The 14,410-nt window shown below is 40.0% G+C and overlaps 1 protein-coding gene across 12 annotated transcripts in view; it reads right to left on the bottom strand.

Annotated features, from left to right (window-relative positions):
• APBB2 (amyloid beta precursor protein binding family B member 2) overlaps positions 1–14,410 on the bottom strand; it is a 189,673-nt gene that overhangs the window by 47,499 nt on the left and 127,764 nt on the right. The gene's annotated exons all lie outside the window — the stretch shown is intronic.

Raw genomic sequence — 14,410 nt, forward strand, 5'->3', positions numbered from 1 at the left:
ACAGCAATCATTTCTAGGGTAAATTTAACTAAGGTAGCAAATAATAAAAAATTCAAAGCATTAACAAAAAGATAAGCTATCATAAGAGGAAAGCAGACTTTTTCTAGAAGAAATTAAAAATGACCTTTAAAATAAAACAATCTAATTATACTTTTTTTTTTAGCAGAAGGCTGTTTAGCCAACCAGAGCGCTCAGTTGGCAGAACAAGCCAAGGCAACACTACTTTGCACTTATGGTGCTTTTTGCAAACAAAACAAAATGGGAGAAATTGAATGGCACCACCTCTGCCCTACATTTACTAGGAAGGGAATGAAAAACTTTAATTCTGAAAAAACCCCTGCGCATTTGCTCTCAGGCTTTACAGTGGGTGAAACACAGACCTCACATTAAGTCAATGGGAGTTTGTCTATGAGAACAGAAGAGACCTATGCCCAGAGAACATTATGGGCATCTCAATCTCAAATGGCAATGCACCACCACCGAGGGATGCACAGCAGACTTACTGTGAGACAGTAAGACATATAGACACACCAAACATTTAAGGTCACCTCTAAAGGCTCCTGAACGACCTCACACCAAATCCCTGCTATCTTCTAGGTACTTAATATGGCAACTGAACACTGCCAAATCGAATCCCATCCCATCTCTGAGCTCTGGTCTCCCTGTGACTCTCTGCTTGAGTCAGTCTTTATAGTGCACCAGCACTGACACGAAGTTGCACTCACTTCCTACATCCAAATCCTCTTTGCTGCTAACCATGGTGCTGTTTACAGAGGTGCAGGATTCAGGAGGCACAAGTTCCAAAAGAAGAAGCGAGACAATTCACAATTACTAACTGAAAATCTGCCATCGTGTAACATATCTGTTCTTTCACCGTGAGCCTCCCCTTGCCAAGATGAATCACGTATTGACATCAATTAGTACCCATTCCTTGGTACCCTGCTGGCTCCAGTGTTACTCATACGTACCTTCCGAAACGTTATGCTGCCCTGAAATGCTGTGTTCTGGCAAACTGACTTGCAATTGTTTCAGTCAGTCCAGTTCCCTGGTAGGTACTCAGCACAATTTGGACCTTGCAAGGACCAACACTCACTGTCCAGTGCTGCTGCCCTGTGCCACAGAGCTTTTTCTGCTGTCAGCAGCGTCCTGCAGGTCCTTGGGAAAGCAGGCAGTGATCCTGGGAGCTGCTGAGAGGAAGCCATCACCCGTGACTGCTGGGAGCCTCGCTGCCTCCAGCGGGGCCCTGCCCACACAGGCATGCAGCCCAAGAGCAGCAACAGCAGGTCCATGCTGGAGTTCCCAATTAATCCTTCTTGAGATGCAGTAAATAAATCAGCTTCAGAGTTCAAAAGCGGACACTGAATATTCATTTGCTGCCTTCTAAAAACTGCTGTGAAGTCAGTGAGCACGTCAAGCTCACACACCATTGCTGGTATGCCGTTTGGGAACTACTGTCCTCAGAAAAAGACCCCAAAACACCAAGGTATTTTAAATATGCATAGTACGTCAACTTTGTCCAACTAAGGGAGGAATAAAATCTACCAGCGGGTAAAAAGATTAATGAGTTTCTCCCTCTTTCCCTTTAAAACTTCTCTCCTCCTTCAGTTTACACAATGCACTCATCAAGCCTATTTTGCCAAGCCAAAACCCCAGCCCGAGAGCCTGCCCCTTGTACCTCTGGTACCTACTCCAGCAATTCAGTACTGATGCATCTCATCTATGGCATCACACAGCAAATACACTCTGCAAATTGTGTGAAACCCTTTAGTGAGAGTGGGTAAAAAATTAAAGCCTCTCATGCCTCCAGATTTTTGGTGGATTTTTTTTTCCCTTCACAAACAAGGAAACTAATACGCAAATTCTCCTATGCTGCTGCTTCCTGACCCAGCTCTGCTGGAAACCCACCAAAGTGCTGACTTTCAGATTTTAAAGGAAGATAAAGGAGAAGGTGAAAGAGGAAACAAAGGAAGGGTCACCACTCAGGGGTGCTCTTCACTTTAGAGCTACACAAGATACTAAAATATCCATTTTTTTGCAATTATTAAGGTCACCTAATCTCAAGATTGCAGAATTGGTTTTGGCACATCAGATGCTCGTGAATCTTGCTGAAAGTGCTGCAGTGCCCATTGGGGTATTAAATATTTATCTTTGCAAGCCTTTAAAATACTGACTTTTGCAGTGCCAGAAGAAAGGGTGGGTTGTTTTTGTTGGTTTTTTTTTTTTTTTTTTAACAAGAATTTCAATATTAAATTAAATAACAGAATACTGGCAGAAAGAAATATTTTCTAGATCACCTTAAGAGAGATGAACTAAATATATACAATAAGTATATTGTTTCCTCACTACTCTTTGTATCTCAACCACATCTGCAATTTATTCACTCATTTCTGAACACAACGATATAGTCCTTGCACTGAGCAGAATATATGTTAAGGCGGCAAAAAAATGGTGAAAGACAATCAGTTCAAGTTCACAGCAGGTAAATTTCTTATCAGTGAAGATGGTGAACTGTTTTGGTATTTTTTTCCTGGCAATTTTCTTTCTGTTTTTAGAATTCTTCATTGGTAACACCCACCGTATTTCTTTCCCTTTTCAGCCCACTGTCATGACAGTAGAGCGAGCTGAATGGAACACTCTTGTCCATGCCACATACTTCACTCCATGTGAAGGGCTTGGCTTCCTTCCCTGCTTCCATTCCCTATCAGTGCTTCCAAGCCTGGTCTATATGAGAAATCTTGTTGGCTTCTGACACCTGGCAAGTTGTTATCTGTGTGCTTTACAAGCCCTTAGCATAACCAAAATAAAATGCTTCAGAACAGCTTCACCAAAACAAACCGATTTCCTGAAGACTCATTGCAAACAAAAAACCCTCTCAATAAAACCCAGAATGACTCAACACCCCACTCACAAGGCAACACACGTACCTGAGAACACACACATACAAAAAATGTTCTTTTGCTCAAAATACACATAAAGACCAAAAAACTTGCACTTCTTGATCAGCTGAACAGACATGCTGGCATGACTCAGAAGTGATGGCAGACCTTCACACAGATTTCAGTGCTAGAAAATATGAGGACTCAGAGTAACGTGTAACACATACCATGGTTCATTCATCATCAGTACCACACGGATATGTATACACACACCTACGGTGTGGGGGAGCGGTCGAAGTGTGTGAATGCATGCCTGTGTGCCCTTCTCTCTGCATATTGCCAGAAACTGTAGTATAAAATATCCACTTCATGTTTTATTGTTGGTGGGTTCCCCCCCTTAATTATTTGACTCAGAGGTTCTCTCTAAAACAAAAGAGTGCAAAAAAGAGCAGAAACAAACCACCTAGTGTCTCAAATCAGGTATGACCTAATTCTTAAACCAGGGCCAGCTGAACTAGCCACGACAGCAGAATTGATTAGTTCTCCAGCACACTAAGACAGCATCACGGTTCCCTGGCTCCCACCAATGATACTTACTAGCCAAGAGACAAAGTGCTTGCTTTGACCTGAAAGAGCTTTGCTAATGCACCCTCCTTTCTCCTGGAACTAACATCTAGAGTCAAATTAAGTCAAGCTGAAAACCAGAACGCAGCTCTCCTTGACTAGGAGTCTATCAGCTCCATAAAACAGACATTCCTAGTAATGCCTGCTGGTTAAGTACCTCTATTTGAATCTCACAGATAATTTCTGGCAAATCTGATTATTGGCCCATCATAATTTCAAAGTAATCCAGATGCCAGTTTTTGGCTTACATTAGTCTACTTTCTTTTCTTCGTTTGAGAATAAATAACCCTTGTATCATGTCATATATTATTAGTATTAACTTACAAGATAAAATCTTAAAGAGTTTTCTGTGCCTGGTCAGGCCCTCTGCTTTATCTGAAAATCAAAACCCTAAAAAGGATGATTTGAATAACCGTATCTGAATAAAGATAAGAGAAACATGATTTTCCTATCTGCTTGTCCCCAGACTCTTTCCAAGAGCTGGCAAAGAAAACCAGGTTTGAAATAAAACAAAGCAAGTTGACAAATACAGCAGGATGAAAGAGATTTAGGAATCGTATACTGTATTTGTATCATTGCTGTTTGGGACTGGGAAGATCAAGGATACTATCACAAACACGGTATGTCTGAGAAGTAAATGAAAAAAATCTCACTTAAACCATGGTATGTCAATAATCTTGTATTTTCATCTCGACCGGAGCCTTCACGTTTCCTGCTAGGCTACACAGGACATTGTGCAAAGAAAACACTTAGGGAAAAACAACCATCTTATCACAGGCCGCCCCATGAAAAGACAGGTGAACAGAAATGAAAACTGCTCAGTTTTAGAGTTCTGGGAAACATATTTTTGCATGGCTGTGAATCCAATTAATGTTTCAGGGTAGCCATCTGTAGCCAGAGCCAAACTCATAAATGCTGTAATCCAAACTGTAAAAAGCTGTAAACCTCCCTCGCAGTGCAGTTCTGATCTAATCACATCACCTAAAGCTGAGGAGCTTTAGGTTTGAAGGAATGAATGAACCATGCATGGATCACGCTTCTGCTCTTCAGCATTGCCAAACCTTCACCATAGGGCAGGGTTCTGCAACTCTTCCAAGAGGAATTCCAGAAGCTTTGACAGAAACGCAGAACCATGACAAATCTCTGCAGGCAAGGATATGCCACACCCTAGCTGTTGTGTCATGTAGTACTAAGCATGTACCTTTAAAAATGTTTAAAATAAAATAATCAAGAAAACCAAAGTAAATACAATCCCCTACTAGGCAGAGGGCAAGAGACAAATTACACATGACTGATGGCAGAGTAGTATTGGAAACTGGATGGATCATAAGGACATGGGTAGAAAAGATCCCATTACAGGGTGAAAATTGATTAGAACATCAGTTTGAGAAAAACAAACATTACAAAACCATGGACTAATTGTTCTTCAGCTCACACAGCTGTTGGTATCCACTACAAACATCTACATTAGAGTATGTTAGCCTTGATGATCTAAATCTGTGCTACTACTTTCTTCTCTACTTCTGAGCCTACAGGACTTGGTTTTGAGCAGTTTCCCTTTGTTTCCCTTAATGTTTTTTCCCTTTTAAAGGTTATATCTGTCTGCAGACATACGTAAATCATTACAGTATTTAATAAGGCTTTTTATCACAGACCACTGAGCAGGCTTGTGCCTGAGACACAGCATGTAGGTCACATAATTAACTGTTTCTTATGCAGCCAACACAATTTTGGAAATTCCACTTAGATTTTCTTTAACAGTTTTAAAATAAAACAAACTATCATATTGTTTTATGCTTTGGCAGATCAATTATCATAAAATATAGCCTCTATTCCAAGAAAGAAGTATATTCCAGTATATTTGCACACTACACATCAAAAAGCTTGCGTTGATTCCAGATGAAAATATTGGAGATGATCAAAGCTAAACTGAGTAACAAAAGAATAAAGAGATCTTATGCAATTAGTGAACAACCACTTTCATTTAATTGACATTTATAGACTGCAATGCATCTATTTTCTCAAAAAAATACTGACAGTTACCACATAAAAATTCTTAAGTTACAAAAAAATTCAAAATGCAGAATCATAAACATACTAATAAGATTTTTTAACATTTCCAGTTTTCTGCTGCAGTTCATGTTGTTTTATGTGAACTGCTGAAAATGTGCATGCAATACAAAAATAAGCACCCAGATACTCAGGTCACAACTGAATTCAGAAATCCACTAACAATTGCAATTTCAAGTAGATGGTTATAAACTAAACTTCTGTGGAATAAAATACAAGGGCTTCAGAAATACTGTAAAATACTCTTTATAATAAATTAGTTCTCTAGAGCAGGTCCATACTGAACTTTCTGCTCTGAGAGTCCCTTACTCATTCTCTAAGACACTAGAGTTTCATTTTTTCCAGACTCACAGACTCCAATGTGTAGGATGACAGAAGTCCCTCTGAGTTTAACGCTTCTGTCTCAGTGGTTCCTACTGACTCACAGCCAGAGGTCAGATATGCTCTATCACGGCAAGAAAATGTTGGAGGACTATTGTGCTGGTTCAAGATTTTTTGAATCCCAATTTCTTATTCATTACTATATTTCTGAATCAAGTAAAAAATTTAGCCAGTTGAGCAAAAAATGGAATGGACACTATTATTCTCTACTAATACCTTTTTGCTGAATATAATTCTTAAGAAATTAAAATCACTTTATTCTTTTGTCCAGTCTTCTCACTAAATAGGCTTTGATTTTAGATGCTTTGCAGATACCTTGACTTCACATCCTAAAGGGATGGGTTTATGGACTTTGCTTTGAGCTAAGGTGTTTTGGGCTCCATTTTAATACAGCGAAATAATAATAAAAAAATAATGCTTCCTCAGTGAAGAAAAGGCGTTCATATTTTTCACCAGAAACCGATAAAGGATGATAGTTGCAATGATGCTCAAATCAGGGTCTGTCTTGAAGAATAACTGAAATGTTTGGATAACTCAAGCAGATTTCCTTATACTGCAACACACAAAAATTACACCAACAAATACATGTATGCTTTTTTGTCAGTAAAGACAAACCCTGCAGGAGTTTACAGGGCATGACAGAATGTGTGCATTCATTTCTTAATAACTAATGCTCTGCGCTTGTTAACTTTGACCTTAAATACTGTATTTTTCTGATGTGGGTTCTTCTGCAGGCTGCTAGATGTAAGTGGTCTAATGCAGTCAGCAGCACTTTATTTAGGACTGTGGCGCATAATTTCAAAGGCAATATGCATGATGATGTCCAACTTAAAACACCTTTAGGTGAACTCATGACCTTACTGAATCAATGGAGAAAAATCTTCTGTCTTCACCAAGTCAGGACTTAATTTCTCTTTAGAAGCAACATCATTAAGAGTAATTTGTTTTCGCAGAAATTACGTTTACAACAGGATCCAAAGTCAATGAAGTTAAATCACTGCTGAGAGATTCCTACTCTTTTAAAAAGACTCAAAGAAACATGAACCCTGAGTCCAGAAATCTTGAGCCCTGCTGGGCCTCCCACCTTTGAGGACCCACTTACTGTCTCACTGCCTCCTCACAGCACTGCAGAGACCACCTTCAAGCATATGGAAAAATGAATAATGCATACCCATGTAAAAGCAACATGGCATTATGATGCACCGCAAATCTCATTGATTTTGATCTCTTAAGAAGTATTTATTACCTTCAACTCTCTTTTCTCATTGACAAAATGCAGGAAACTTTGGCAAGGAAGACTTCTGGGTTTTTCCGAAGTGAAGTTTAGAGCTAAAACTAATACCAAAATAAATACACGTACTGGCTAGAGCTATCTAAATATTGCTCTGTCATTAAACACAATGTTCCATTTTAATTGATTTTTAAATTAACTTCCTCCATAAATGTACATTTCAGCAGGTCCACAATGGACAAACAACCCAGCAAGCTTGTACCACGCTGTTTTCAAACTGTGTATATACTATATATAAATATCTATTATATATATACACACAAATGCACACTGTGTTTTTTTCATTAAAAATCTATGCAATGAAATGGTAAATTTTGAGACATTACAGATTAGAACAGGCTATTTTCTTGAGCCACCCTAAACTGGCAAGCTAATGTAAATGATTGAAGAGAAATCTAAAAATATTATCTGATCAGTTCATGTTGTAGCAGCAAGAAAATGAACAGACATTCAAGAGTCAGTTCACGATCAACAGGCCATTCTAAACCTGGAGCTGACAGAGGCTATATATTCTTTCAGAGGTGAAACGGTTAGTCTCCAGTGCCGGGTACGAAGGGCTGCAAGCTGTGATTACCTATGCAGTCTATTAGCAAAGACGCCAGCAAGCTGATGGGAAGATCTGCCAGCAATATCAGCAGAGGCTGAGTTAAAAATCTGGGAGCTGCCTGCGCACCAAATCCATTGGTCTGCAGAATGGCAACAGGAGCTTTTTGCCTGTGGGACATCAATCTTACAAGGACTGCTTCTTCCGCCAGTGTCTATCCACTCCTGTGGACTCCTTCATCAATTATAGATGTGCTGGCCCAGAAATAATTTACTGTTCAGCACGATGAAACAGTGAATAAATTGTGATTAAAAACAAAAATAAGAAACTTCAAAATATTAGGAAGTGCTGATTTTTCCAAGGGGAAAAAAAACATCTCTTAGACCAGCAGCTAAGTTTTTCTCGTGTTTTGCTCAACCATGTTTTGTTGAGCCGCACACAGACCCCAGCCAAGAAAAACTGCACCATGCACCTCCATAAGAAACAGTACTGAAGATGAAACAGGCACTTCGAACTGGTGAAGCAGTAGAAAACTTGTCTTAAACAGCTATTACGAAAAGAAACATCATAATTAAAAAAAAAAACCTAGATCAGATATATTCATGTTTTCTCACACACAGTCAGCACCTCCTGTTGGAGTAGCCACGATTTTAACAGCACTGTTTCACTTTGGAAATGGCTTACTGTTACTCAGAGGCCACAGTAGCACATTCAGAGCCCCACAGCTGTGATTTCAGCTCTGGCACTTCTGTGATTTCTTGCCCAGCTGGCAGCCAGGGAAGCCACCTCCCCACGGAGGGTGGGGGACAGCAGTCACTGGCGTGCACCTGAACTGCTCATGCAACTGGCACTCGTGGCACTCACTGCTTCAAGTGAAAAGCGTGACCAACACAGCTCCAATTCACATCGTTTATCCTCCTGTAATGTAATTACTATCTATGTTCTTACTACTCCAACAATTCCTGGCCAACAGACATGTGGCAGACTAGTTCACTGTCAACGCTAGAACTTTACAGACCAAGAAGATATTTTGATTTGAAACAAAAGGGTTCCTGTATTTTACGTTCTCTCTCCCAACCCTGTAGAAATCTAGCAGCCCAATGCAAACTTCTTGTACAGTATATCTTAATAAAGCAAATACTGATAATGCCTCCAAATTCAAGACATAATTATTGCATTACAAACCTGGAAATTAATGGTACATTTTAAAGCAGTTTCTATTCTCTTTCACATGAGGAATGGCATTGTGATGTATTTTTCTAAGGAAGGCTACAAGTAAAATCTCTCTCCCTACATCTCTCCTGCTGCTCAGCCACTCGCGTCCGGATCCTGCACAATAGGTTCACACCTCATGAGATCCCAGAGATATGTGGGACTTCTAGGAGTGAAAGATATGTAAAATTTTGCAGGATCTCATTATAAATCTTGAAGGGCTCAAGAAAATAAACTACATTATCCCAGATACTTATATTACACATATATTATAACAATTAAACAGGGTAACTCTCTATACTGTTAAAAAAGTAAATCACGTGGATTTGGGAAAACACTAAGTCTTTTTCTGCCCTGGACTAATCTTGATATTTGACCAAACAAGACTCCATGTAGGGACAAGGTGGAAGCAAATACTGTCTAGACTGACATCTGTATTATGATGTACCTCACATCATGACATTATCACTTATAACATCACCTAATGACACAACAGATGTCAACAGTACTAAGTATCAATCACAGAGAGGTAATGAATGAGCAAACACAGTCTCCAAAACTTTTATTGTACAAAATGAAAAAGACACCACTTGGGGGGAAAAAAAAAAAGTTGAGGAGATGTATTTTAGTGCTTTCGTCTGCTATTTCTAAAACTGCTTTCGAAGCAGAATGTTTTCAAGCACCTGCATCATTTACTGGCAGTATCACCATAGCTGGGAGGGTGCCTTAATGCTGCTAATGACAAACAACTGAATTCAGAAACAACCAATCAGTAGTCCCCATCGCTCACCATTGCTACCCAGAAGCTGCAAGTATGGAAAGATGGGTAAGCTTTTGCTAGATGGTAGTAATTGTCAAGACTGACATCATTTTGATTATTCACTAGATGTTTCAAACAGAAGATCTGTGTTTTGACTCATGGTTTTGAAAGCTACTAAAATGACTACTCGCAGGGCGAGGGGGGAAAAAACCCACCAACCTAAGGGCATTGTTTTGTATTTGAAAGAAACAAGGGAAAAAAAACCCTAACCCCAAACTCCACTACAATGTTTATTTTAGTTTTAGGTTGGGGTTTTGTTTGATTGGTTTTTTAAAGATTTTATTCCCAGATTGTCATTCTTCCCTCTGAAAGCCTAAGATAAAGTCAATACCAAAAGGCAACAATTTTTTTTTAACATTACTTAATTCTTCCTCTATAGTTCTTTTGATTTAAAATACTTAAGAACATTATTTAAGGAAGATCCATAAGCAGGGAGCATAATTTTCTTTCCTGCACTTTGTGAAGCCATTTCCACACCATGTCATCAATGCAAAAATCAGTATCTCCCAAGATGCACTTGGTTTTCTATTGGCAGTAGCTTAGTGTTAAAAGAACTGTGTGCACACTGTTTAGGCTAATCCCCAAAATACAAAATTCTGCTGTTCACAAGAAACTTTCAGCTACTGGCAATAAGATTCTTTGAAAAAAACAGAACAACCAGTTCCCCCCTCCTGACCAAGGTGCTATTCAAATTGTTGAGATGAAGACCAGAACTTGTATTTTGCTCACTCTTATGAACACTTATGGCTTAAGTTGCAAATAAAATGATTACCCACTCAGGACTCGGAAAAGTAATAAATGAAATTAAGTGTCAAGAACTTTGCTATAGAGAATATGGACATTTTAAAGCTACCCTACAAGACTGTGGAAAAACTCCACCCAAAGTAACAAATCTGATCATCCATGGTTAAAGATTAGAGACAGAAAACACAGAGCTCCTACAACCACCAGGGAAACAAGGAATCATAAGAAGATGACAACCCTTCTACCCTCACTATGAATAATTGAAAGCACTTGGCTTGTTTACTTCAATAAAACTAAGCTGAAGAAAAGACAAAATTGCCCACTATAAATGCACTAAAGATGGCTAAACATAGAGTAAAAGGATTAAAAAATGGCCTCAAAAAGTTTAGGTTAAAAGATGATACTTAATTCAGCCTATCAGTAAGACTAGTCAAGACAAAAAAACCCCTCAAAAACATTTAAGAAAAAAATTGAAATTAACACCTGAGATTATATAATGTGGCTTCCTATAGGGGTAAAGGAATAGGTTAAAGATTTCTTCTAGTCCTCTACCCTGTAACAGGGCCTACTTCCCAGGGAATGAAAACCAAGGATCGTTTTTGAAAGAAACAAGTTCTTATTCAAAAACCAAGCAGAAGTACTGGAAGAAAAACTGGTAAAGATGTCTTGTTTTCCTTTTAGATTTCACAGAATCACAGAATGGTCACAGTTGGAAGGGACCTCTGGGGATCATCTAGTCCAACCCCCTGCTAAAGCAGGTTCACCTACAGCAGGTTGCACAGGACCATGTCCAGGTGGGTGTTGAATGTCTCCAGAGGAGACTCCACACCCTCTCTGGGCAGCCCGTTCCAGTGCTCTACCACCCTCAAGGTAAAGAAGTTGTTCCTCATATCCAGATGGAACTTCTTGTGTTGCAGTTTGTGCCTGTTGCCCCCTGTCATGTCACTGGGCACCACTTAAAAGAGACTGGCCCCATCATCCTGGCTCTCACCCTTAAGATACTAGCATGCATGCGTAAGATCCCCTCTCAGTCTCCTCTTCCCCAGGCTAAACAGGCCCAGCCCTCTCAGCCTCTCCTCATCAGGGAGAATCTCCAGTCCCCTTATCACCTTCATAACCCTCCGCTGGCCCCTCTCCAGCAGTTCCGTCTCTCTTGAGCTGGGGAGCCCAGAGCTGGACAGGGCAGAGCAGAGGGCCAGGATCCCCTCCCTCGACCTGCTGGCCATGCTCCTCCTAATGCCCCCCAGGATGCCACTGGCCTTCCTGGCCACCAGGGCACACTGCTGGCTCATGGGCAACTGGCTGTTCAATGTAATCTTTTTTTTTGTAAGGAGAATTAAGATGAAATAAACAATCTCTTCAAGAAATTCCTACCAAAATAAACTACTGAAATCAAGAAGCCTGATGTAATCATTCTCCTCCTTCTCCCCCTTTTACTTCTCTTTTATGGCCTTGTGCAGACAACCTGCACCAAAATTCCAAGGATATGAAGCTATGAACTGCATCTTAAGCACATGATGTACAGAGAAGCATTTATTATTTATTGAAAATTTGGAATGCTTAACTGGGTTGCTGCATATATCATTCTTCTTACAAGAATTACAGGACAGACTTTTCCCAAAACTGACATTTTTGCAGTGCCAACACTTTGCAAAAGCTGAGACTCTGGGAGAAGACCACTACTCCAGCTTTCCACAAGGTGGCATGGCTCCCTTTGCTGAAAGACAGCACTACTCTGCCATTGAGGAAATTTCAGTTTTTAATTTTTTTTTTTTCAAATGTACAGGCCACTGTCGTGAACAGGGTTAAATAGGTTTAAGGTCTCTAAAATATCACTAACGAGGTTCCTTTTAACAAATTCTTCCAATACAGAGTTTAACAAGTTAAAAAAAAAAATCTTCCCTCTATTACAATGAAATTAAATAAAAGTATCTGTGCTTGCTGCCATGCAAAAGTAAGCTTCATTCAAACAACGTTAAGGTACATCATGGGGCAGAGGAAAGCCTAAGGGGCTAAAAAGTCTGATTTTCCAAGTCTCAGGTTATCAGTTTCAAATCCTATCACACTACTTTCAGCCTTGCAATATTTTGGGTAAAACGGGCTAGCAAGGAATCCACCTACCACACCCCCTTCCCATCCATGTAAGAATTAAAGATCCCAGAGCATCTTCAACAGCTGAAGATTTTCCCTGCTGTTTCCGAACCACTTTCTGTCCCTGTGAGGCAGGACCACGCAGCAGCTCCCAGCCCTGCCAGGGGCAGAGGCTGATGCATTGAACAGCTCCACCAACAGCCTCTTCTGCTGCAGAGCAACACCAGTGCTGCTGGGCTTCACCTGCAGGGCTACACACACGTTCACCACTGCCCCTGCACAACATCCCCATCAGGCAGTGACAGATGGCAGGTAAGGTGCCTTGACTCAAGTGATTTAAAAAACCAGAAAACCCAGCCAACCACCACACTTGTATAGTCTCTCCTCTATTTCTTGTTTTGCTCCTCTCAGCCACTCTGTGAATGTTTCAGCGCTCAGCTTTGATTACCCATTTAAGCATCATCAGCGTGGTTTTGCCTAAATAGGAGAAACAAAACCTGCTGTGACAGACAAAAGAGGACAAGCTTTTGGCATGGACCCATTTCATGGACACTGGATGGGCATCAGTTCCATAAATTTTTAAGTTTGAAAAGCAAGCCAGAGAGGGAGGGGAAATGATGACACAAGTTCTCTGTCCACACAAGTACTGCCACAGTTCTCCATGCAGGAAAGGCTCCTAATTCTACCCAGTGCAAATCACCTGGTAAAGAGTCAGACATAACTAAATATTGCCTCCCCATAAAGCTTTCCATACCACACAGCTTATCATGAAAGGAACAGCTTCCTGGTTCTAAGGACTGGTACCTAATGCTCAACACTCCTCCCAACTCCATGTACTGTGCTCAGAATTTAGTGCTTGTCATTGCAATGAGCAGCTGAAACCCTTGCTTTTTAACTGCCAGCCTGCAAAGCAAAACACATTTATTCACATCAGATTTAAACATCACCAGCCAAATAATCAAGATGACAAAGAAGTTTAAGTACCCTGATTATTCTGGTTTTTCTCCTAAAATATATCACTAATGCTATTAGAATTATTAACTGTTACATACTGCCTTCCTGCATATGAGTAGCTTCTGATCCTGTCAGTCACTGCAGGTGTATGGCACAGCCAAAACACTTATTTAGATTACCTGGATTTCCAATTACAGAGATTCACATACATCCTTAAAAATGGATGCAGGCACAAGACAAAACTATCAACAAAACAAATCTGGAGATATGTATACAAGCATTCAAAACCTTCTGCTGCTTCTTCCTGCTCAAATACCTTAGAAAAAAACAGTAAAGTCTCTGATTTAATTACGGTGCAGTGCTTGTTCACATAACGGTCTCATTTTTTCCGATGAATTTTATCCTCAAACTAGGTTGCATTCTCTGTTCTAAAATACAAAGTTCCTTGTTCTAAAAAGTAACTTCCTTGTTACCAGCTGTGAGTTCAAGCAGCCACATAAACAAGGAAGAGTACTTAAAAACAGGACAAACTCTAGAATAAAGAGCAAATTCTGTCACTGTATGCCCCAGGAAGCTATCCAGCCATGACAAACAACAGAGTCCTCTCTCTCTCACGACAGAAAATTCACTTAGTTGTGCAAGGGGCCAGTTATTACAGTTGGATAGTAGAATTCTGAGCTGTAACACTTAATTTCTTGACTTGTGTGATATTAAAATAAGCCATACAACCAAACTGAATGAAGCTTTAAATCTACAAATTCCTTTGATGGAATTAGTCTTGCATGGCCAATCTACATTGTGCC

The sequence above is a fragment of the Falco peregrinus genome, chromosome 2 (genome assembly GCF_023634155.1).
Source record: "Falco peregrinus isolate bFalPer1 chromosome 2, bFalPer1.pri, whole genome shotgun sequence".
In the NCBI taxonomy this organism is placed as follows: Eukaryota; Metazoa; Chordata; class Aves; order Falconiformes; family Falconidae; genus Falco; species Falco peregrinus.